The following is a 23,333-nucleotide window of genomic DNA, read 5'->3' as shown; positions in this document are numbered from 1 at the left end:
GAAGAAGAAGGTGCTGGTGCTAGTAATGATGAGAGAGAGAGAGAGAGAGAGAGAGAGAGAGAGAGAGAGAGAGAGAGAGAGAGAGAGAGAGAGAGAGAGAGAGAGAGAGATATGAAGGTAGTACACGAGGAGAAGAAGAGGCAGCGGGGGGAGGATGAAGTGGTTAAGAAAGACTGACACGTGGCTGGACTATAAGGAAACTGTGGCCTCTTGTACTAGACACTGTGGAGTTTAGAGGCTGTGACACCAGATGGGGCGCGATACCGTACTATCTGGCGGTGGCCTAATGCGACTGTTTGTTGATGAAGGAGATTTAACCGTGTGTGTGTGTGTGTGTGTGTGTGTGTGTGGGAGGGGTTGGGGGGGCAAGATGGCGGGTGGGAGGTAGGTTGGATGGTGACGCAATGTTTTCTTTCTCTTTGTGTTGTTTTTTCTCTCTTTGAAGGAGTGATGGCGTAAGAGTAGGCGTGCTATTCTAATTAACAAGGGGCGGCTTGCTCTCTGCTGCTAACGGTGCCTTGTGTTTTCTGTGGACGCGGCGCGTGTGTACATTCATTAAATTGTTGAAACAGTTAGAGAAAGAAAAACGAGGAAGGAAGGAAGGAGAATAACGTAAGACTTAGAAGGACTCTTGTCAAATGAAACCCAAGAGTGGCTGTACTGCAAGATAAATAATGTCTGTACTATTTGACGCAGATTAGTCATTAGTGTTCTACTCGTACACAGCCACTGAAAGGAAATACCAGCTGATTAAGTTATCCTTTCATCTGGTTCATCAGAGAGAGAGAGAGAGAGAGAGAGAGAGAGAGAGCTATGTGTGAATAAAATAATCTGGCAAGTGTCCACGCTGATGCTGACACAATTGCACGAATCTGTTGTCTCATGAAAGATTCCTGAACACTCCAGGAGAGTTTAGGTGCCGGCGCCTCGACTCGTGGCTGCGCAGACACGGCGCTTTCTAAGTGTCACCCATTGTTGGACAAAGAGGAGAGAAAAAAGAAGGCTTGGTGGTGTGTTTTGTGTCCCAGAGAGAGAGAGAGAGAGACAGAGAGGGAGTATCATTGTGTGGTGCATTACGTCACGCCCTCCACGCACTCCACACACTTCATCACGGTTTTATAAGAAGGGCGGCACGTGTGTTCAGTCTGGGTGGACATTCTATGCAGAGTGAGGTTTTTTTCTGGAATATTTTACTGCCCCAGGTTTTTTTTCTTAGCGCGTGGCGGCGACATGGCGAGGGGACCTGCCGACCTGGTGACTGACGCTCCTGGAGAGAAGGTCCATGTAAGGCAGTTTTTCTTTTTCTTCTTATTCTCTATATATGTCAAGGAGTTTGGCCAAGGACTATGCAATAAAAACGAAAATAAAACTGCTGAAAATTATATTTCTCAAACAACAATTGATAACAAGATAAAAAAAATAAACAAATAAAATGTCAATAAACAAATAATTAAAATAAAGTAAATAGTAATAATAAAAAGATAAAATAACTAAAGTATTACTTATACTTATTTACAGAAGTGTTTTGATTCTCCCCTTATGAAACAGGTCAAGCTGCAGGAAGGGAGGAAGGAAAACAGAAGTCAGTCAAGAGTCCCTGATTTTTACTGGTATGTATTGTTTTTTTTTTTTTGCGTACAAAGTAGATAGCAACAAAATAGTAGGATAAACTTCATATGCTGTGACTGCTTTTCTTAAACGATTGGCTAGGGACGAAGCGCATTACATCTCTAAATAATAAGAAGCATCACCTCCACGTGCTGTGAGTGTTTCTGCTCTACAAATAACTAATTGAGGGGCGTACAGAGAGATAAATGAAAACAGAATCGTAAATATCAATCATATAATAAGATTATTTCGCATAAAGTTATAAAGTAAATATGTATGTTATTGGTCTTGACACAGTATCTATAGTCATTCAGACAGTATCAGTCTAAGAGTGCATTAACTTTGGTATGGAAAGAAACAAAACGTAGTAATAAACTTCTATGGTATTCCAGCGCTGGCTACCTGGACTCGTCTATTCATATTTCACTGACCAGAAAGCTATTAGTCTTTTTTTTCTTCCTTTTCATGCAGGTAAGAGTAAGCAACACAAGACTGCAGCACGCCCTCAGTCTGGCAGCACCACATCACGCAGCACACAGCAGGCAGCACGCAGCAAGCAGCAGGCAGCACACCTTCCCGGACGCCTTGGAGGACAACGTAACTTCCTGAGAGGCAATCAATAATTCGTGATGAACATGCAGCGCGGCACGTGCACGCCTGCCGAGCAATAGACACAGGTAGTCACACTGAGCCTCCGCGACATAAACAAGACGGTAACGCTGATCAGTTTGTCCTTGAGTATATCCCTAGCGAGTGCTAACATTTCCTTATTTGCTAAGAGTCAATAATGTTACAGAGGGAACAATAAATATACTGGTTATTATTCGGTTTTAATAAAATAACTTAACATGAAAAAATGTAAAACTTGTGAATTAAAACTAATACTTCAAGCCAGAGTTACGTACAAGTGGGCCACAGTTCTGCCAGTGCTCACACAAGTGTTCCCCAACAGTCTTGTACCCTAGACTCCCATTGTTAGCTTCCCGAACGAGGCTCCCGCCGGCCCAGGGAGGCGCAACAAGAGCCAATTGGAGCGAGAGTAGCCGCAGTCTGCCCGGCGCGTCTTGAGGCGGGACCGTCGCCTCAGCCGCCGTGGGAACTCGTCCAAGATTTACCTGTGTCACAAGAGGGACACAAAATATCGTATTCACCTGACCATCATCGCTGCCGATTGTGCGAAAATTGGAGCCGCGCCTCAGCCCACAAAGGCGCGCCGCGAGGCCCCGAGGCTGCAGCGACGCGTGGTGTGTGAGCCCCGAGGGACAAGTGCTGTGAGGCCTGTCTGTTTGTTTGTCCTTCTGCCTTTCTATCTGTCCGTCAATCTTGTATGTATGCGAATGTGGGAGTCTGCCCGGTCCAGGTGGTCGCCAGCACAGCACTTGTGTGTGGGAGGGACAGACCATACAGGAGCATAACAACTATTTCATGTTTAATATTGTGTGCGTACAAAACCTGCACACACAAACACTATTCTAAAGCCTTTGCATGTATATAGCGACACAAAAGCACTGGTAGCCCACCGCGGAATGCAGCGTCCACACACACACTACACGGACAATATATCAAGTAATCGGTGACGACTCCTAACAATACGCCTGGAGACGCCGCCATTCACCTGAACCACCCAAGGTGAAGGCGGCCACACAACGCTCAGGTTCCTTGCCTCAGATTCATGCCCTTCCTTTCCCTTCCTTCTTTTCCTTTACTTTCCTTCTCCTTCTTCCTTACCCTCAGCCTTACCCTCTTCCTCCTCTCCAGCTCTCAGTTCCCAAACCCTCCTCCTCATCACCCTCCCTCTCATCTTCACGAGAAACCGTTCAAATTCCCAGCCACTCGTGATGCTCGCTACCAAATAACGTTCCTTTTGTCAACTCCACTCCCAGCCAGAGAGATTTGGGTCCCAAGACGACCGCCACGACTACTCCAGGTAAGGTCGTTCTCAGGTGGTACAGAAGTAGTGGTAAAGGCAAAGAGGCAAGGAATTTCTCTGGCTATTCTTACTCCTGTGAATGTGGCGAGCAGTGCGTAGCGGCCCATGAAGGAAGGAAGGTAAGGCAAGGTAAGGTAAGGCAGCCACGTTAAGGAGATGAAGAAATTATACAAACTGCTCTATTGTAAAACCTTCCATTCCAGGCGGTGTGCGCGGGCATGTTTTGTGGTGCGTGGTTCAGGGAGACGCCCACAGGTAAGCTGAGGCAGGGGAAGGCTGGAAGGAGGGTAGAGGTAGGTGCAGACTCCCGCCCATTACTCTTCCTGCCTTCTTTCTGTGTTTCTCTGTTTTTCTGTCTTATCATTGTGAGAGAGAGAGAGAGAGAGAGAGAGAGAGAGAGAGAGAGAGAGAGAGAGAGAGAGAGAGAGAGAGAGAGAGAGAGAGAGAGAGAGAGAGAGAGAATGTATATATGTGTGTGTGTGTGTGTGTGTGTGTGTGTGTGTGTGTGTGTGTGTGTTGTCTTCCTGCCTACCTACCTGCCTTTCTTCATAACATCTGCTATATGTTATTTGCCACATATTTTCCTTCCAGTCCTACAACATATCTCAACGCGTCAGTCGGGCAAGCAGTCAGTCAGTCATTCAGGCAACTATCTATCTATCTTCCTCTCTATCTCTCCATTTCTTCAACAATCGTACATTTCTCTATATATCAAACTATTTCTTTCCCTCAGTCCTGAACAATATGAGATTTTTTTTACCAATTAACACAAGGAGCATGTGTGAGTCGTCTGCCGCTCTGGAACGCCTGGAAGAGCATAGGAAGTGAGGCAGGTGAGGAAGGGCAGGTGAGTCATACCAGTACCTCTCTCTCTTTACCTCCTACCTCGTCTCCCCTCACAGGTATTCCTCGGCCGCCATTTTGTCCTCCTCTTTAAGACTCATCGGCGGCACACATGGCAAGTAATTACACCTCATAGATGGGCGGCCCGAGTGTCCCGCAGCCTGAGTGGGCGCCGCCTATTGAAGTCAGCGGGAGCGGAGATGCACGTGCCGCCGGTGAGCCTCGCGCGTTGCAGGTTTTCAGCAGTTTCCACTTGTTTGGCGTGAATGGAGGTGCTGTCAATACTGAGACAATGGTGCTGGAAAAGATAGAGTCACGTGATGAAACACATTTCCTTCCCGCCTGGTGATTGGTCAGGGGTGGGGTGTGTTTGCCGGATGTGCTGATGAGTGGAGCGACACCATTGGTCGGTTACAGCACCTGTCTCCTGCTCCTTGTGTCATTACCGCCTCTGTTGCCGGCGAGTGATATTGTCGCGCCTGTCTACGTAATAATTTAATTTCTCCTGTGTATTTCCGCGGGTAGATACTTCGTTTCATTAAAGGCCCGCGAGTGTCACATCGACCAAGAACTCGCCGCAACTTGCACGAGGGGCGATAGTTGCGCCAGATACCCACCGCCAGATATTGACAACAATTATCACACGCGGCAACTCGGGACGCGATATCCTCACGTCATGCTGCTGCGTAAACAAAATATTTCATGTATAATTTACCCAATATAGGCGTCCATTTACCGCCGCCTCGCCGCCCTCGCCCTCCTCCTCCTCCTCCTCCTCCGCCAACGCCTTCGTACTCTGATGGGGGAAAATTACGTACATTGGAGGGTGCTGTGTAGTGATGAGGGAGGCTGTGTCAGGTGAGGTGAGGGAGGAGAGTGAAAGAGGGTGAAGGGCCCAGGGTATTCTGTGACCTCCCACAGGGTCATCACCAGGGGCACGGGTGGTGTGTTCACTTGTAGCTAGAAAACTTTTCTTTGACGACGACAACAGCAGCAACAACAACAACAACAACAACAACAACAACAACAACGATGATAGACACATGGTAATTATGATAAAACGCAGAATTTAGAAGAAAACAACAGAATGAGAAGAAGAAAGAGTAAACAAAAAAAATAAGGAGTAAATGAAAAGAAACAAGGGCTGGAGCAGGAGGAGCAACAGGAGGAAGAGGAGGAGAAGGAAAAATGTGTCAGCATCAGGTAACAGGAATGCTGCTTGGCTTATAAGAAGGTTATCTGCTTGAGTAAACTGCTCTATTCTGCAGATCTTGCCTGGGAGTGTGTGGGCACGACAGAGACTGAAGCTAGGAGAAGGAGGAACAGGAGGAGGAGGAGGAGCAAAAGGAGAAGGAAAAGGTGAAGGAGGAGGATGAACAAGAACAAGAAAGAACAAGAACAAGTAGGAGGAAGAAGAGAAGAGAAGGCTTGTATTACTTTCCTTGTTAAAACTCTTTCTTTCATTGTAGTCTCTTCCCACAGTCACACTCATTCATTCTCGTGCACTTCTACTGGCTAAAATCACGCACTTTATGAACCAGACTTTTCTTTCTTTTTTTTTTACGCGTTAGGATGAGTGCTGAAGAGCTAGGATAGATAAGAAAGGAAATAATGTTCTTAATGCTGTTCAAAAAAAAAAAAAAAATGGAGATAGAATAAATGAGAGAAACGGTAATGTGTTTTTTGAAGGTGTTTTGATACAGGCCAAGAAGCCACTTTCTTGTATCATATATTCTGTAAAGCCACATATTATTTCCTCCTCTAGTATTAATTATTCTGAAATTCTGCAGCATTTATCACTAACAAAAAAAAAAAAAAATACACAGTTTCCACAAGGTACACTATTTTTTAGTCATCCGCTAGAGACGAAAATATGTAATCCGTGAGCAACATTTTTTATCACCTTCCAGTATATTGCACTTTTACAGTATCTAATCGACAAAATTGCACTATTCCTAACTTATGTATCCCTTAATGCAGGATAGACAAAGATGCGTTTTTCCAAAAGTATGCACGTATTAACTTTTACACCATCAATCGAACACAGCAAGACGGTATACGCTCTTCTTAAGATACGTACCATAATTTTATAGTATCAAACATATGCAGAGAAAGTACACTCTTCCCAAGATTTATTGCCTTCTTTGCAACATCGAACACGCAAAAATACTCGTCGAAAACTTTTTTTTTTTTTTTCAGGACCCAACACTGATAAAAACAATTGACAAAATATGTATTTATTTTTCCAGCATATGAAAGTGACTACAATAATACACAAACTGCTTATGTATAATTTTTTGCATCTTGAAATATAGACAAGAATGCAGTGTTTCAAAGATACGTATATATTTTTTTTTTTTTTTTTTTGTAACGTTAAAAATGCATTTTTCCAAAATGTTCTATCGCCACGGCAGTTTACAAAGACCACAGAGATAATCAGCCGAGTTCTCAAGATTGTTCCTTCTATCGGCGATATAAAACCATGTTAAAGTATCCCTAGTCATGAACACACTCTTGTAAAACCAAAGTATCTCCCGCTGCAGCCAATTACATTAGATTACTACACATTTTAAACTTTTCGTCTGTCATACCAGTTTTCTTTAATGCATCGAGCGAGTTTAGTGTTGTGGCGGAGGTAGGAAGTATGCACTGCGCCACTCGCGTAACACATAGGACAAAGAGAAGTTTAAAAATACGGTCCCTGTTTACAATATTCGAGGTAAGACGCCTATAAGTTTCAGAACAGGGTCACCACTCAGGCCACGTCTGAGCGTCGACCGGCCTTGAGAATGACAAGGGAATACAGGTTTAATGGTTCACTCCTCTCTATATACATATGCAGGTCTCTCTCTCTCTCTCTCTCTCTCTCTCTCTCTCTCTCTCTCTCTCTCTCTCTCTGTTTCCTTAATACACAATAGGCTGAGTATTTTTAAAGGCCTCAGTTACCAAACGCCTATTTTTACTGTAATAAAGTGCAAAAGGAAACAAGTTAATGAGTAAAAATGCGTTTAGATTAATATTCATCTACGTTTGTCTTTTTTTCTCGGCTTTTTATGGTTCTTGACTATTTCGCTGTCTGTTCAACTTTTTTTTTACTTTCTTCCTCTTCTTCTTCTTCTTCTTCTTCTTCTTCTTCTTCGTCTTTTTCTGCTCCTACTTTCGTCTTTTCTTTTATTCCTTCTTTTCTTCTTTTTCTTCTTCTTCTTTTTCTTCTTCTTCTTCTTCTTCTTCTTCTTCTTCTGTTATTACTTCTTCTTTCTTCTTCGTCTTCATCTTCTTCTTCTTCTGTTATTACTTCTTTCTTCTTCGTCTTCTACTTCTTCTTCTTCTTCTTCTTCTTCTTCTTCTTCTTCTTCTTCTTCTTCTTCTTCTTCTTCTTCTTCTTATTATTATTATTATTATTATTATTATTATTACTATTCTTATTATTATCACTATTACTATTCAGCTTTAACCAACTTCTATGTTCGGTTGCTGCCTTGTTAAACTACCATAGATTCGTGAAGACACCCTTGAAATCTACAATAACCTTCGAACCTTGAAACTCCTCCCATAAAATGTGAAAGAAAACGGGCACCACAGAAATAAAAGACTGAATGAACACACTCAGGTGTTTAAATTATACCCAGCGTCTCTTTTTCCATCGTCTTATCGCTCCATGATCCATTTTCTTTGAGATTTCTTCTAATTGTTTTTTTTTTTTTCTCGTCGCGACAGAGTAAAGGCAAAATGCACGATTAAATAATACTCTTTTTCGCTCCCTAATACTTTTTTTTTTCTTCCCATCATCTCGGAACCACTTGTAACTTGTCCCATTTCTGTCACGATATGGCAGGCAGACAAAATGCACAATTAAGTCGCACACTTTTTTTCCTCTCATTGTGGCCAAAACAATCCCGCGCGAGATGATAATCCGATCCTAAACATTTTGTACGTGTCATTGTTTTATCTCTTGCGCTAACCAGTGTGTAGTGAAGGTTAAAGTGAAAGTTCCCTTGGGATCTTTCAAGGGGATTTTCTAGATTCTGGTAATACTTTAACAGAAAAATATGCATCATCAATGGGGAAAACATCCAAGAGAACCTAAATACCTCAGTGGCTCTTGAAAATAGTGCATAGGAGAGAAGTAAACGTTTAAGAGTAATGAGACTCAGAGAAAAACATCCGAGAACCACTTTTATCTTGCCACTTTTTTGTCACGAAAGAGCACCAAGACAAAAATGCACAATTTATCTCTTGCATCAACGACTCGGCAGTGGAAGTTACTGTGATTTTTTCAAGGGTATTTTCATAATCCTAGTAAAACTCCAACTGACATTATACATTGTCACTGGGGAAACATTCATGGAAAAGCGACTAATCACCTCAGCGGCCTTTGTAAAAACTGTTTGTGAGGGAACTAAGCGTCTAGGAGTGGTGAGCCTGAGAGACATTGAGAGAAAGCAGTGGCGATTCTTATCAGAGGGTAATTAAATGTTTCAACTAATCGATGTCCGCCAGGATTCACCGGAGACGCGCTACGCTCTTCCTTTCATGCAAAGAGACAGACACACAGAAAGGCAGGCGGACAGACAGACAGACACACAGAGACAGACGCACAGAAAAACAGTGGACAGATAGACAGACACACGGATAGACAGACAGGCGGACAGACAGATAAACAAACACAGACAAAAATAGACAGACACATAGAAAGACAGACAGACAGATAGAGAAAAGGACAAAGACAGACAGACAGACAGAAAAAGACAAACAGACAGGAAGACAGGCGGACAGACAGACAAACAGACAGACATACAGACAGACAGATAGACAGACAGACAGACAGACAAACAAACAAAGATGGACAAAAACAGACAGATAGAAAGATAGACAGACAGAAAGGCAGACACATAGAGAGAGAGAGAGAGAGAGAGAGAGAGAGAGAGAGAGAGAGAGAGAGAGAGAGAGAGAGAGAGAGAGAGAGAGAGAGAGAGAGAGAAAGGCAGCATGAAAACAGAGTATCTAATGAAGAAAACGCAAAAAACGATATTATGAACAATACATAAAAAAAAATTGCCACCAGAAAAAAAAAAAAGACAAGAGTAGAGTAGATATGAAGAGAAAGAAAAACACAGAAAACAGATGAGGAAAGCATGAATAATAAAACAGAGATAAGGAGAAGGAAAAACAAGATGAAAAGGGAGGAAGAGAGGGAGTGAGAGAGATAAAAAGGGAAAGAAAGACATAGAAAGGAGAGAGAAAAGTACAGGAGATGAAAGAGAGGGAAGGTAAGAGGAACAAAAGGAGCAGAGCATAAAGGGATGAAAGAGGGAAAAAAGAAAGGGAAAGAGAGATACAGAGGGAAAGAAGGAAGGGAAAGAAAGAGAAGAGGACGATAAAAGAACAAAAATGAGAATGATGGAAGAAGAAAAAAAGAAGGGGATAAGGAAGGGAGTGAAGGAGAATAAGAGAGAGAAAGAATGAAGGAACATGTAAGGGAGGGAAAGGAAGGGAGGGAAAGAGAGAAGAGAAGAGGGTAGGAGGAATGAGAGAAGAGAAAGTAATAGCCGGAGAGAAGAAGGTAAGGAAGAAAGGAAGGAGCGAATGAGAAGATGGAAAAAAAGGAAGAAAGGAAGGGAAATAAACAAGAAGAGAAAAAAAAGGAAAGAGAAGGAGGAACGGAAAGAAAAAAGAAGACAACCTGGGAAGAAGAGAAGGAGGGAAAGAAAGGGAGAAAAAGTGGGACGAAGAGGAAGAAGAGGAAGAAAGAAAGAAAAAAAAGGAAAAGAAATAGATGGGAGAGAAGGAAGAAAAGAGACAAGGAGAAAGAAGAGGAAGAAGAGTAGGAAGAGGAGGAGGAGAAGGAGGAGGAGGAGGGTGAGGAAAAGGAGGAGGAAGGGAAGGAGGAGGAGAGAAAGAAGGAAAAGGAAAGCATAAGAAAAAAGGAGATGGGAGAAAAGGAAGAAAAGAGAGACAAGGAGAAAGAAAAGAAGGAGAAGGAGGAGGAGGAGTAGGAGGAGGAAGAAAAGGAAGAGGAAGAGGAAGAGAGGAGAAGGAGGAGGAGGAGGAGGAGGAGGAGGAGGAGGAGGAGGAGGAGGAGGAGGAGGAGGAGGAGGAGGAGGAGGAGGAGGAGGAGGAGGAGGAGGAGGAGGAGGAGGAAGAGAAGGAGGAGGAGGAGGAGGAGGAGAAGGAGGAAGAAAAGGAAGAGGAAGAGGAAGAAGAGGAGAAGGAGGAGGAGGAGGAGGAGGAGGAGGAGGAGGATGAGGAGGAGGAGGCGGAGGAGGAGGAGGAGGAGGAGGAGGAGGAAGAGAAAGAAGGAAAAGGAAAACATAAGAAAAAAGATGGAAGAAAAGGAAGAAAAAGAAAAGAGAGACAAGGAGAAAGAAAAGAAGGAGGAGGAGGAGGAGGAGGAGGAGGAGGAGGAGAAGGAGGAGGAGGAGGAGGAAGAGGAGGAGGAGGAGGAGGAGGAAGAGGAGGAGGAGGAGGAGGAGGAGGAGGAAAGAAAGAAGGAAAAGGAAAAAAAAAAAAAAAAAGGAGATGGGAAAAGGAAGAAAAGAGAGACAAGGAGAAAGAAAAGGAGGAGGAGGAGGAGGAGGAGGAGGAGGAGGAGGAGGAAGAGGAGGTTCGGCCAGGCAGACAAAGGGCAGCGCGAGTATGCATGAAATACTCGTAAATTGTCGGATTCCACTCAACACCCATCCTCCTCCTTCTCCTCCTCCTCCTCCTCCTCCTCCTCCTCCTCCTCCTCCTCCTCCTCCTCCTCCTCCTCCCCTTCCTCCTGCTCCTCCTCCTCCTCCTCCTTCTTCTCTCTTTCCTTCACCAATTCCCTCACACACTTTTTTTTCTCTCCCCGCACTCTCTCTCTCTCTCTCTCTCTCTCTCTCTCTCTCTCTCTCTCTCTCTCTCTCTCTCTCTCTCTCTCTCTCTCTCTCTCTCTCTCTCTCCCTCACACCTCCCTTATCTCTGCTATCTAGATTGTTCGCTCTCTATTCCTCCTCCTCCCTCTTCCTCCCTCTCTCTCTTCTTTCATTCTTCTTCCCTCTCATATATTTATTGATGATTTCTATATTCATTCTATTTCTATTATAATTTTCTTCAGTATTGTCATCGTAAGCTTTTTTGTTCGAATCTATGTTTTTTTTCACGTTTTTTTTTTTTTCGCTTTATATTTATGATTTTTTTTTGTACGTAAAGATTGTGAATTTATTGCTTTATCTCAAGTCCTACATCTTACTTAATATATATATTTTTTTTTTACCATGCTTCTTTTTTATTTATTATTTTTCTTGAGTTTTCGTCTCAGTTAAATGTTTTCAGTTTATTGGTATTTTTTTTTTTTTATACATTTATTTATTTATTTATTTTTTTTTACATTGCTTAATACCATGTGACTATCTATTGCTTGCCTTTCTTCGTCTTGAAATTTCATACATACACTTTAATCTCTTCTTTTTCTTCTTTTTCTTTTTTTTTCCGTCTACGTTTTCCTCTATTTATGAATAACAACCGTGTAATTTATATCTCTATTTTTGTTCTGGTATTCGTAATCGTGCATAATTTATGGATTTTTCTTTTCTTTTTCTTCTTCTTTTTTTTTACAGTCTTCTCACGTCCCTTACATCCTTGCAGGCATCTTCAACCGCTGCCTTTTGTCTCCTCCTCCTCCTCCTCCTCCTCCTCCTCCTCTTCCTCCTCCTCCTCCTCTTCCTCCTCCTCCTCCTCTTCACACACTTTCATTTTTCTCCCTCATGTGGCTTCCTCCCTCCCTCCCTCCCTCCCTCCCTCCCTCCTCTCTCTCTCTCTCTCTCTCTCTCTCTCTCTCTCTCTCTCTCTCTCTCTCTCTCTCTTACAACCCATCACTGTTCTTCTTTGTGACTTTTACTTATCTCAGCTTCTTTAGTCATTAGCTCAGCACTCAGCACACTTCCCACAGCACATGACCAGCGGACCTACCCACCTACCAGTACGTACGAACCCCCCCCTACTTACCTATCCACATATTCTATCTACCTATCTACCTCTAAGTCACGGGTAGATGGATGAGAAACACTGGAGGGAAGGAGGGAAAGAAGGAAGGGAGATGAAAAGAGGGAAGGTAAGGAAAAGGAGGGTAAAGGAGGAAGGAAGGATGAAAGGAAGGGAAACGAGAAGGAAAGAAGGGAGGAAAGGTAAGAAAATGAAGTGAAGCGGAGGAAAGGGGATGAAGAGAGAGAGGAAATGAAGAAGGGAGGAATGGGAAGAAAGAGAAGGGGAGGATAGAAGATGAAAAGAATATGGACAAGAAACATGGGAGGGAAGGAGGGAGGGAAGGAAGGGATATGAAAACAGGAAAGATAAGAAAAAAACGAAGAAGTGTAAAGAAGATGAACAGAAGAAAGGAATTGAAACGAATGGGAATATAGAACACTGATGAAAAGAATGAAAGCCAAGTAGACAAAAAACAATAGGTCCTTCACAGCGATGGAGCCGAAGAGCCGCCTGGGAAGCACACATCACAGTACAGCGGAGCGCAACACACAGGCAGGCCAGCCAGGTCTCCCTCCCCTCACACAGTATCACTCGTGGGTTCATTACACTCCTCAGCTACACTAACCTTTTCACTTCCCCGGAGCCCCGCGCGCCGCCCCGCCCTCACCCTCCCCCAATAGAGACGTCCCGCTCCTTGTTAAGACCTGAGTAACGAAGATCCTGACTGTTTAATATCCAATAAGTTATTTACTATCCACCACCTCTGTTTTGCATACTCCGGCGTCCGGCTACCAATAAACCTCGGGTCCGCCCTGCGCTCTCAGTCCGTAAGGCTCACACACGCGTTCCAGTGAGGCGGGTCTTAGGCTCTACGGCGCCGCCTATTTGTATGTAAAACCCAAATCACGTTTTAGCCTCCTCTCCGGCCATCACGGAGGGGATGGTTCCATATGTCTTGGCGAGCGCGCTGGCTGAAGGAGACTTGGAGGAGATGAGGAGGTGGTGGTGGTGGTGGAGGCTGGGAAGGTAGTGGAGGAGGAAGACAGGGAAAGAAAGATAGGAGAAAGGTGTCTGTGGCTGGAAAGATACAGTAAAGAAAGTGGATGATTTCAGAGGAGGAGGAGGTAATGTATAAATGGAACATGGGAGAGTGAGTGAACAGTACAGTGGTGAGCGCGAGGGAAGGTGAGGCTGGCTGTGTGAGAGGGGGAGAGGAGAGAGGAGAGGAGAGGAGAGGACAAGAGGATCAATAACTCTTAGTAAGTGGGAGGAAAGTGAGCCCTTGTCAGGAAAATATGAAGTAATAAAGTCCACAATGAGTAAAACAAAGGCAGATGAAAATGACACGAAGGAAAGATTGCCTTGAAATACACACTCAACATTTTGTGAGGAGGAGATCAGTGTTGTACAGTCTTTTCCAGCGAATACGAAAAAGAACGAAAGTGAGGGAGACTTTATGTATATCCTTCTTTGTTGTTGATCACCAGAAGCCACTTACATTATAGGAACACAAAGGAAGCTGCAAATCATTAGGGCCACACCTTCACCCACTCTCACCTCTATCTATATATTTGTGTAATCTCCTAAAAGCCTCCTATTGATTCAGCACTGACAACCTGACAACGATGTCCATTTTTGTCACTCGTGCAGCACACCTATTCAATACAGTTCCCATCTTTGGCACAACAGTAACTCACAAACATTATGCACCGCCACAACACCCAACACCATAACTAAGACAAGACGCATCACCCTCAGTACACCACATTCCATGACCCTCAACACCACTACGCACACACCAATGGTACAGTAAAGGTAAGAAGTAACGTACCTCACTCATTTCTACTGTGTCTGGCGTTTTTCTCCACGTTAAAAATCTACCAATCGTCAGGTTTTGTTACTAGACTGTCAGCAGAATAGAGGACTTACGATTGAGAGAAAGAATATAGTTTAGTAGAAGTGCAGAAAGTTAACTGACTTCTGACCACGACTGTACAAATAACCTAACTTGCTACTGAATAAATGTGTTTCCTTAATGATCGATACCACAGGAAGACCGACAGACATTGAGGTACTTACTCGCATGTCTCGCAGTCTTAACGTTGCAGGAATGAACTCAGCATAGCCACGCTACGTTCCTCCCAGAGATGACTGATCTGGAAGATTGGTATTCTGTTTCAAATAAATCCTGAAGGAAAAGATAATGATAAAACAGAACATAAGAAGAAAAATAAGGGAAGGTTGCAAGAAGCCATCAGGCCTACATATGGTAGTTCTTGCATTAAAACATGCCTACTTATTTCCACCTAACATCCTCATCCATAAATAATCTTATTTTAAAGTTACCTAATGACTCGGCACTGGCAACCTGATCATTGAGTCTAGTGCAGTTGTGCCATTGAGTTTCAGCAGGATTTATAATGGAACTTTGAAAGGTGGAATAAAAAATATAAAAAAAATACATGGTATGGTTGACTTCAGGGTGAGTGAGTGAGTGAGTGAGTGAGTGAATGAGCCAATCAAGCATTCACAAGACTTGTAAAGTTTTGTGCATATAATAAATTGATTGATTGAGAGAGAGAGAGAGAGAGAGAGAGAGAGAGAGAGAGAGAGAGAGAGAGAGAGAGAGAGAGAGAGAGAATGATTCCACTGCATGACCAAGCCCCCTCCCAAGTGGTTAGAGAAAAGTTAGTCCAACTACCACTGTATGCTGACTGAGGACGCCTTGGCGTGAGGGGGGCGGAGCTAAGGCTTTTAAAGAGACTTGCAAGCCATTTCATATAATAATGGTGCAAGTATCTCAAGCCTTTTATCCCTTAAAGTATAGGAAATGGCAGCTCAAGGTTACTACTACTACTACTACTACTATTACTACTACTATTACTTCTACTACTGCTACACACACACACACACACACACACACACACACACTGCAGTAACACACTTAACCACTCGCCCACATCCATGTCATTGCTGCATCATTCACCTACACATCTTGTATAGCCTCCACACATCTTTCCCCTCCACTCTACCCTTTATTGTGCTACACTCATCCTTAGTTAACAATGACAACACTGCGAAAAATCTCTTGCATGGACACACAGAAAGAGAAAGAGTAGGAGATTGATTTGGTCTTTTCTATCCTCGCAAAGTGATCAAAAGACTATAATACAAAAGTATGTAAAGAGTTATTATATACAGGTAATTATGGGAACAATGGTTTAGCTGCTCAAACAAACTACGGAGACATCACAAAATTCATGAGGAAAAATCAATACCCAGTAATCTATTCTTCGTTACTTAGTCCCATATATCAAGCACCAGCGCCACGCCCCCCAGCCTTGACAGGACAAAGCCTCAGGTCATCGTCATGGTCGCCGGCGTGGTGGTTCGGTGCTGGAGGCGCATCACGAGCCACCCAAGGACGAGAAGCCAACAGCGAATCATAACAGGGTAGGGCTAAGGCTCTTCTCCTGACAGGCGATAAGGATTCGTCCCCTAAGGTTCTTCTGGTTATTCTATCGCTATCAGCCCTTCCTTTCCTCTTCCCTGGTGACAGACGCGCAGGGTGGACGAGTGGTTATGTCAGTGTAATACATGCTGCGTGTTTTTGGGTAGTTTAGGTAAAAACTTCGTCTCTAAATACTCAAATAGACAGACAATTTACAGGGATAATAAATAATACACTGCTTTCTATGCATACAATTACCACTAAATCATAATACTTGCTTTACCAAAATATATTCTTGTAAAATCTCGAGGAGAAATATACGAAAATGACGGCAAGAAAATATCCCCGCAGCGAAACACATGAATGGAGTTTTGAAACAGGAGAAAGAGAGAGCAGAGACCAAGTGACAGAGGCGTGGGTCTGGCTGGAGGGGGATTCGCAGCCAAGCAAGATGTCTCCGGGCCGGACGAGGCGTCAGGAGTGGCGGGTCTCGGCCGTAGAGCTCATGTTTAGTGGCGAGGCCTTGGAGAACCGTTCCTACTCGTGCCGCGGAGAGGGCGAGGGCGAGGGCGAGGCGGCAGGCACTAAGTACGGTTCTTCTTCATGTGGCGCTGTTCTTCACGTCAGTCTTGCCAAAGCTGCAACACGTGCGGTTTTCTTTGCTTTCGTGATGTAAGTTGGTGGTGGTGCAGGCCGCCCACACGTCACCAGCGAGGCCCGCGAGACGGATCTCTCACTCAACACCCTCACACTCACGCCAGGGACATTCATCACTGTACAAACACCACTGCAGCATTCACCCAGCCTCGTGTTTGTGCTCATCCCCGCTGGCGGCAGTAGTGGTCGATCGCCGTGCACCTCGACACAGCCCTCACCGTCCCCACCGCCTCCTCGGCCTGAGTGCGACAGCTCCAGCGCTCCTGAGGTGAGGGGGGAGTGGTAAATACGAGTACTGGCTGGTTCTTCCCCTCGCTGGTCGTCTCCCTCCTCCACAGTCTGTGCTGGAGTCGTACCCGTGAGATGGCACCGCCTCCTCCTTAATCCACTTTCCCTTGTCTCTCTGTGCCTCGAGTTTTGCATGACAGCAAGTGTTATGGAGGAGGACGAGTTTGATAAGAGGTCTGTAACTCAACCATACCTGCAGGCCTCACGAGCCTCTCTCTCTGCTTCCCCCCCCCCTCTCTCTCTCTCTCTCTCTCTTTCTCTCTGCACACATCATAAACCAGCCCCGCGCCAGGATGTCTCAGGTTTATCCCCTAACACATGTACTTTCCCTAAGCTCACCAATTTGCATGTGCACCATTGCAAGCTGAACAGTTTGCGGAGATATAATCGAGGGTCCGGACACCCGCTCCTCTGTGTTTTATCCCTGGGTTTGGTTCGCTCGCTTCCTTCATCGAAACACAGCCGGGACTCGATGCAATGTTGCAGGTTATCTATCAAAGCAAGATGAAGCAATGTGAAAATGATGAGCACTACTTTATCAAATTGTTATTTCTAATTGCAGTGTGCTTGTGTCCTTATCGCTCTCATCTGGTCGCAACTCGCGCAGGGATTGGCTGTTTGTGGCGCATGCTCGGTCCACCCCCTGCCGCGCCCGCCAATCACAGATCTTATCGCGGGTGGGCGGAGTCGACACACGGGCGGGAGTCTGCTGTGCACGAAAACGAGAATGGGAAACTTACTAAAAAGGATGATATTCAAGAGGCACAATATTGTACTATGACGGCCTGGGGTCAATCCTCGGCCCTCCAGGAAAGGCGACTGCTTGGCCTAACTCAATAATAAATACAAAAAAGATATAAACAAGAAGAGAGATGGCGCTCGGAGCGTGGACCCGGCGCGGTGAGGGACACTGCTGGTTCCTTCCCCTGCCACTGGGCGGCGCTGGCGTGGCCTCCATGGGGTGGTGAAGATAGTGTTATCAGAAAGCAGGTTATCTGCAATCTCCACGTTGTGATAACCTCCTCTCTCATTATTACCAAACAAAACAAACACCAGCCAGGCCAGTATGGTGTTCTATGGAGGCGGGAGGAGGAGCGGCCAGCGCGCAAGGCTCAGTGTGCGGCGGCCAGCGGAGCCTCTGCGGCTAGACTGAACGCGTTTTTGTCAAAGTGGTTCGGGTCAAAGCACGCCAGGATTTCGTTCCCTCAGCGCGCGTCCCCCAAGTGGAAGTGTGGAAGAGGCAAGTTTACGGGCGAGCGGGGGCAGGTGCTTGTGGCGGGGCTGTACGTCAAGTGGCACCGTCATCACCAGCCCCGTGGTGCCCCTCCCCTCCCCGCCCCTCCCCCTTCACTCGCTGACCCCCGACCCCATAATGCCAGAGCGCCCCCGTCCGCGCCAAAGGAATGTAACGTCTTTGACAAGTGGCCGCAGAAGCGATACTCCCACGAGAGGCACTCGCGCACGAGCACTCACGAACGCCGCGGCAAAATATTCGTAAAAGCCTCAAGGGCCCTCAGTAAATCAGTACGGGTCAAGCAGTGCCGGACAGTGCCGCCAACTGAACTGTGACAGTGCTGCCTTTAGGAACATTAAGTGACCACCACCGGCCCGGGATGGCCCCACCACCACAACCATCACCACCACCACCGTGCCCGCCGCCACCATCGGTTGACAACACTCTTAGGTAAGCGCGTGTGAGGCCGCCGTGTCCCAGTGTACCTGCATTAAGGGGAGGTGTACCTGTACCGTTTAACATGATACCAGTAATTTGTTCAGTGGTTGAGTGCGCAGCTTCCGGTACTAAGGAAGGAGAACCGCCCGCGGGTCGCCGCCGACTGTGTTGCCGCGCTAAAGCAACTCTAATTACCTGGCTTTACGGCTCCTGTACAGAGTTAGTGTGCGATCACTTGGCAAACTCTATCATTAGTGGGCGTTAGTTCTGCCTCAGCGAGGAACTCCCGCCGCTTACGAGTCGGGGATGCGCGGCGTTAATAACTCAATCGCTCAAATAAATCAGGTATAGAGTTATTAGTGACAGTTCAGACTTGACCATGGATAAAATGCCTGAAATTACCCGCTCCTTACGAATAAAAAATATTGTTGAGACGGAGTGAGAGAGTCGCGGAGGTGAGGGAGAGGAGGGGAGTGTGTGTGTGTGTGTGTGTGTGTGTGTGTGGTGTCGGTGGAGGTGTTGTGACGAGCACGAGGAGGGCACGGATGATCAGGGGGATGGACGGAACACCTGCTGAGGAATCTTGAAGCGCCGCATTCCTCAAGTCAGCTGTGAAATGTTTTTGTCTCGTCGCTGCTCGGATCAAGTGGCAGTATTTTCCTTCCCTATGCTGCATTAACAATCTACGATGCCAATAATTACTGCAGCCCTTGTTCCTGCTGAGAGAGCGAGATGCTGTCAATGGTATTTACTGCTCTATTTGTCTTAATCCGATTTCAATAAACATTATGATTACAAGGCATATATAAAAGTATTATAAAGGTGCGCTAATATATAGTCCTTGTTCTTCTCCCTCGTAAAAAGCAGTTGTCTTGTGAATAGCTAAATATAATTTGTGAACACTTTATTGGATGCACTCAACGCATCTTGCAGCATCTCCTCTTCTTCATCCACCTCCTCCTCCTCCTCCTCCTCCTCCTCCTCCTCCTAGCTCTTCTTTTATCTCTTCTTCTTCTTGTTTCCTCTATCTCCTCTCCGTCTCTGCTCATCGCTTCCTCCAGTTTTTTTTCTTCGACTTATTTTTATTGCTGTCGCTCTTTTCAACTTTCGTTCTTCTCTTTTTTTCCTTCGTATTTCCTTCTTCCTTCATCTTCTCTTTCCAATCCTCTTACCCTTACTGTCCCCTTCATATCCTTCATTATCTCGTTTTATTCTTTTTTCTATATCATATTTTTCATCTCGTCTTTTTTTTATCTCTTTTCCTTCGCCTCTTCTTCTATCATGTTTACCTATAGCTCTTTCACCTCTTCTTCACTTCACCTCTTCATCCACCACCTCCTCTTTCTTTCACCTTTTTTTTTTCCTTCATCTCTTCTTACCTCACCTCTTCCATTTGTATCTCTTTATTTTATCTCTTCTTCTCTTCCCCACCTCATCTTCCACCTCCTCTTTCATCACCTCTTCTTCTACCTCTTCCACATGCAACTCTTTCTTTCATCTCTTCTTCCCTTCTTCTCTTCATTCTCCACCTCCTCTTGTTTTTCACCTCTTCTTCCCTTCACCCTCTCATCCACCTGATCTTACTTTCATCTCTTCATCCTCCACCTCTTCTTTCATCCTCCTCTCTTTCTCACACTCATACACCCTTTCAACCTAGCATCCCCCCTCCCCCCTTTCACTGGAGGTCTCCCCGCGCCCGGACCAGTGGCGGCTGCACAGGGTCACCGGGTTACGGGTTACGGGGGCCGAGGTGCGCTGCAAGGGACTGGCGGCGAGGAGCGAGCGTCACTCAGGGTCCCGCGTCCTTCATCCTCTCTGCACTCCGCCGTCAGCGCCTCCTTCTGTTCCTCATCCCATTCTTGCTCTCTCGCTCCCACAGTGATCTACGTTTAGTTTGGTCTCTCTCTCTCTCTCTCTCTCTGGTCTCTCTCTCTCTCTCTCTCTCTCTCTCTCTCTCTCTCTCTCTCTCTCTCTTGCCCTATGCGTTTCATCTTCGTCATTCTCATCACTGTCATTACTACACACACACACACACACACACACACACACACACACACACACACACATACATACATACATACAAGGCCGAGAAACCAGCAATTCTTTCTTCCTCCTCCTCCTCCTCCTCCTCCTCCTCCTTCTCCTCCTCCTACATTTTACTGATTCGCTCCCTCCCTGTCTTCCTGCCTCCCTTCCTTCTTTTTCCCCGCCCTCCCTTTGTGTATTTAGACTCTCTCTCTCTCTCTCTCTCTCTCTCTCTCTCTCTCTCTCTCTCTCTCTCTCTCTCTCTCTCTCTCTCAAGTGTCGCAATAATAACCTGATACTTTCATCACCAGATTCACTTAGCAACACTGCATAGTCAATCACTCCTCCTCCTTCTCCTCCTCTTCTTCTTCCTCTCCCTCCTTCTCCTCCTCCTCTTTCCTCACCACGTCACCACACCATCCTCACTGTTATCCTCCTGAACACCCCCTCCCCCGTAGCGGCCGCCATTAACCACTCACCGCCTCTCCCTCAACACCAACAACAACACCATCAAGAGAAACATGCTAACGAGGCCGCGATCCCCTCGCGGCCTCGCGTCACCACCTCCATTAAGCGAGTACTGGTCTACTGGTGGGAATCTGCCGGGAGACTGTGTGTAGAGGGGACCAGAGCAGGGCGGGACTCTGGAGGCGGTGACTCTGAGAAACTTAGCAAAGACTGTAGAGACTGGGATTGCGACATGAGGATAGGTGGAAGAGAAGGAAAGGAAGGGAGTAAGTGAGGCAACGTAAGAAGGGAGGAATTACAGACGGTTTACAAGGGATAACAAAAAACAGCAGCCCTTTACGTCCTTGCAAGGCTGGTTGGGAACTGTTTCTAATTAGCTACAGGGTTAAGAGACAGGACAGGAGAGCGGACAGGCTGGAAAAGGTGAAAAGTAGAAGTGTAGGGTGATGAGAATGGAAGGAATGAAAGAAACAGTGTAGAAGTATGATGAGGAAAGAAAGGCAAGGAAGGATGGATAAAAAAGAGTGTGGGAAGGCGCGTAAGAAGGGAAGCGGTGTAGGAGTATGAGAAGGAAGAAAGAAAGGCAGGGAAAGAGGGAAAAAATGAAGGAGATGTAGAAATAAGGAGGAAAGGGAGGAAAGCGAGAGAAAGAGGGAGTTTATGGAAGGCAGGAAGGGAGAAAATGAAGGGGTACGTGGAATAATGAGAAAGAAAGAAAAAAAATACGAAAGAAGGAATGTGGAAAGATAAAAGAGAATAAAGGAGGGAAGGAATGAAGAGGAATATGAGAGAATTAAAAAAAAAAAAGTGGGTGGGAAGGAAAAAAGAGAAAATTAAAACCTGGAGGAATGAAAGGAGAAAAGAGAGGAAAATGAGGAAAGGGAAGAGTGTTGAAAGATTAGAGGAGAGTAAGGAGGAAAAGGGTGAAGAGAAGAATCAATGTTAAAAAACTAATAAAGAAAAAAAAAATACGCGAGAGAGAGAGAGAGAAAATGAGATAATTAGAGGAAGTGAACAAGGAAAAAAAATGTAATGGGGAGAAGGGACTAGATGATACACAGAACACTACGAGAAATGACAAAATGATAACAGGTGGAGATAGGAGAACGACTGGTTATGTTAGGATAGCTTAGGTTAGGAGAGAGAGAGAGAGAGAGAGAGAGAGAGAGAGAGAGAGAGAGAGAGAGAGAGAGAGAGAGAGAGAGAGAGAGAGAGAGAGCGTGGCGATATGAAAGGAAGGAGGTAGGGAGCAACAGAGCAAAGCCAGTAGGGAATAGGAGTTTTTGCCACAACGAGATGAAGTAGAAGCGAATGAATAAACGACATGACAGGGGACGGCAAAAGTAATAAGAGGACAGGTGCTCGAAGTGGCAAGTTTGCTGAGACTCAGAATTCATTGAGTAACTTAACCGTTGGACTTCTTAAGATACTACGATACTTATTTTATTTGGCTTTGTCCTGTCACCCACTCTCTTTCTATTATTCATTCAAGATCCTCTAAACCAAAACTATTTCGTCTATCTATTCTTACACTGATTATACCGCTCTGCACTTTCCGTGTCTTTTTTCCCAGACGTCCAACCCTTCAGGAATTGAACAAGCCACGCAGGGAAACTCTTGAGGGAAAGATGAACAGAACCAAGTGTAACTAGAATTAGGAGTCGCACACAAGACGAGGAACAGAACAGATGAAGGCATACGTAATAAAAAGCCAGAAATAACAAGAACAACGTACACTTTAACAATAGTGTAACGAACAGAACCAAACTTAAACGGAAAAGACGAACAGAACCAAACTTCACTACAATTAGAGTAGAACACAAGACGAGGAGCATAACAAAAAAAAATCACATAACTAATAAAAAAGCAGAAAAAAAAAACTTACACGATAACAATAATTCAAATACCAAAGACTCGTATTTATATTAGCTAAAGAGCAAAGGTCAAATGGCGTTACCTGAGGGAGAGATAAACTGACTAATAGATTAATAGGAAGAACAACTAACTGGCTGACATTGCTAAACCTGCCAAATTTGATGAGGCAGATGAGAGGTGGCCATAAGGGGGCAAGGGAGTGATTCATCGGACCCGCTGAGTTAATGACAGGATGCTTCTGAAGGTAATCATGGAGAGAGGGGAGGCGGAGGAGGGACTGGGGGAGGCAGGAGAGGGTTAAGAGTCTTTGGGCGGATGAGAAAAGGACTTGGGAACCTGAGGGCAAAGAGAAAGGCATTGAGGATACAGGGAAAAGATGAGAAAGAGCTCTTAAATTAGTTAGAAGGAAAGACTGGAAACTAGAAGAGAAAACGTGAGGAGGAAGGCGGATGAGAAAAGGGCTTAGGAACCTGAGGGACAAAGAGAAAAGCATTGATGATACTAGGAAAAGATGTAAATAGTTCTTAATTTAGTTAGGAAGAAAGGAGAGACTGAAAACTAGAAGA

General features: G+C 45.1%; 1 protein-coding gene across 2 annotated transcripts in view; it reads left to right on the top strand.

The window, feature by feature from the left end:
- The first annotated feature begins 16,182 nt into the window (after positions 1-16,182).
- The window catches only part of LOC135101195 (GATA-binding factor C-like), a 206,147-nt gene continuing 198,996 nt past the window's right edge, over positions 16,183-23,333 (top strand). The window contains exon 1 of one of the 2 annotated variants that reach the window (XM_064004805.1): positions 16,183-16,707. The gene's annotated coding sequence lies outside the window, so the exon portion shown is untranslated. Of the gene's footprint in view, positions 16,708-17,582; positions 18,412-23,333 lie in introns of those variants that run through there. The other variant, XM_064004804.1, reaches the window with a different exon arrangement.

The sequence above is a fragment of the Scylla paramamosain genome, chromosome 6 (genome assembly GCF_035594125.1).
Source record: "Scylla paramamosain isolate STU-SP2022 chromosome 6, ASM3559412v1, whole genome shotgun sequence".
Classification (NCBI taxonomy): Eukaryota; Metazoa; Arthropoda; class Malacostraca; order Decapoda; family Portunidae; genus Scylla; species Scylla paramamosain.
This window is presented reverse-complemented; position numbering and strand designations above follow the sequence as displayed.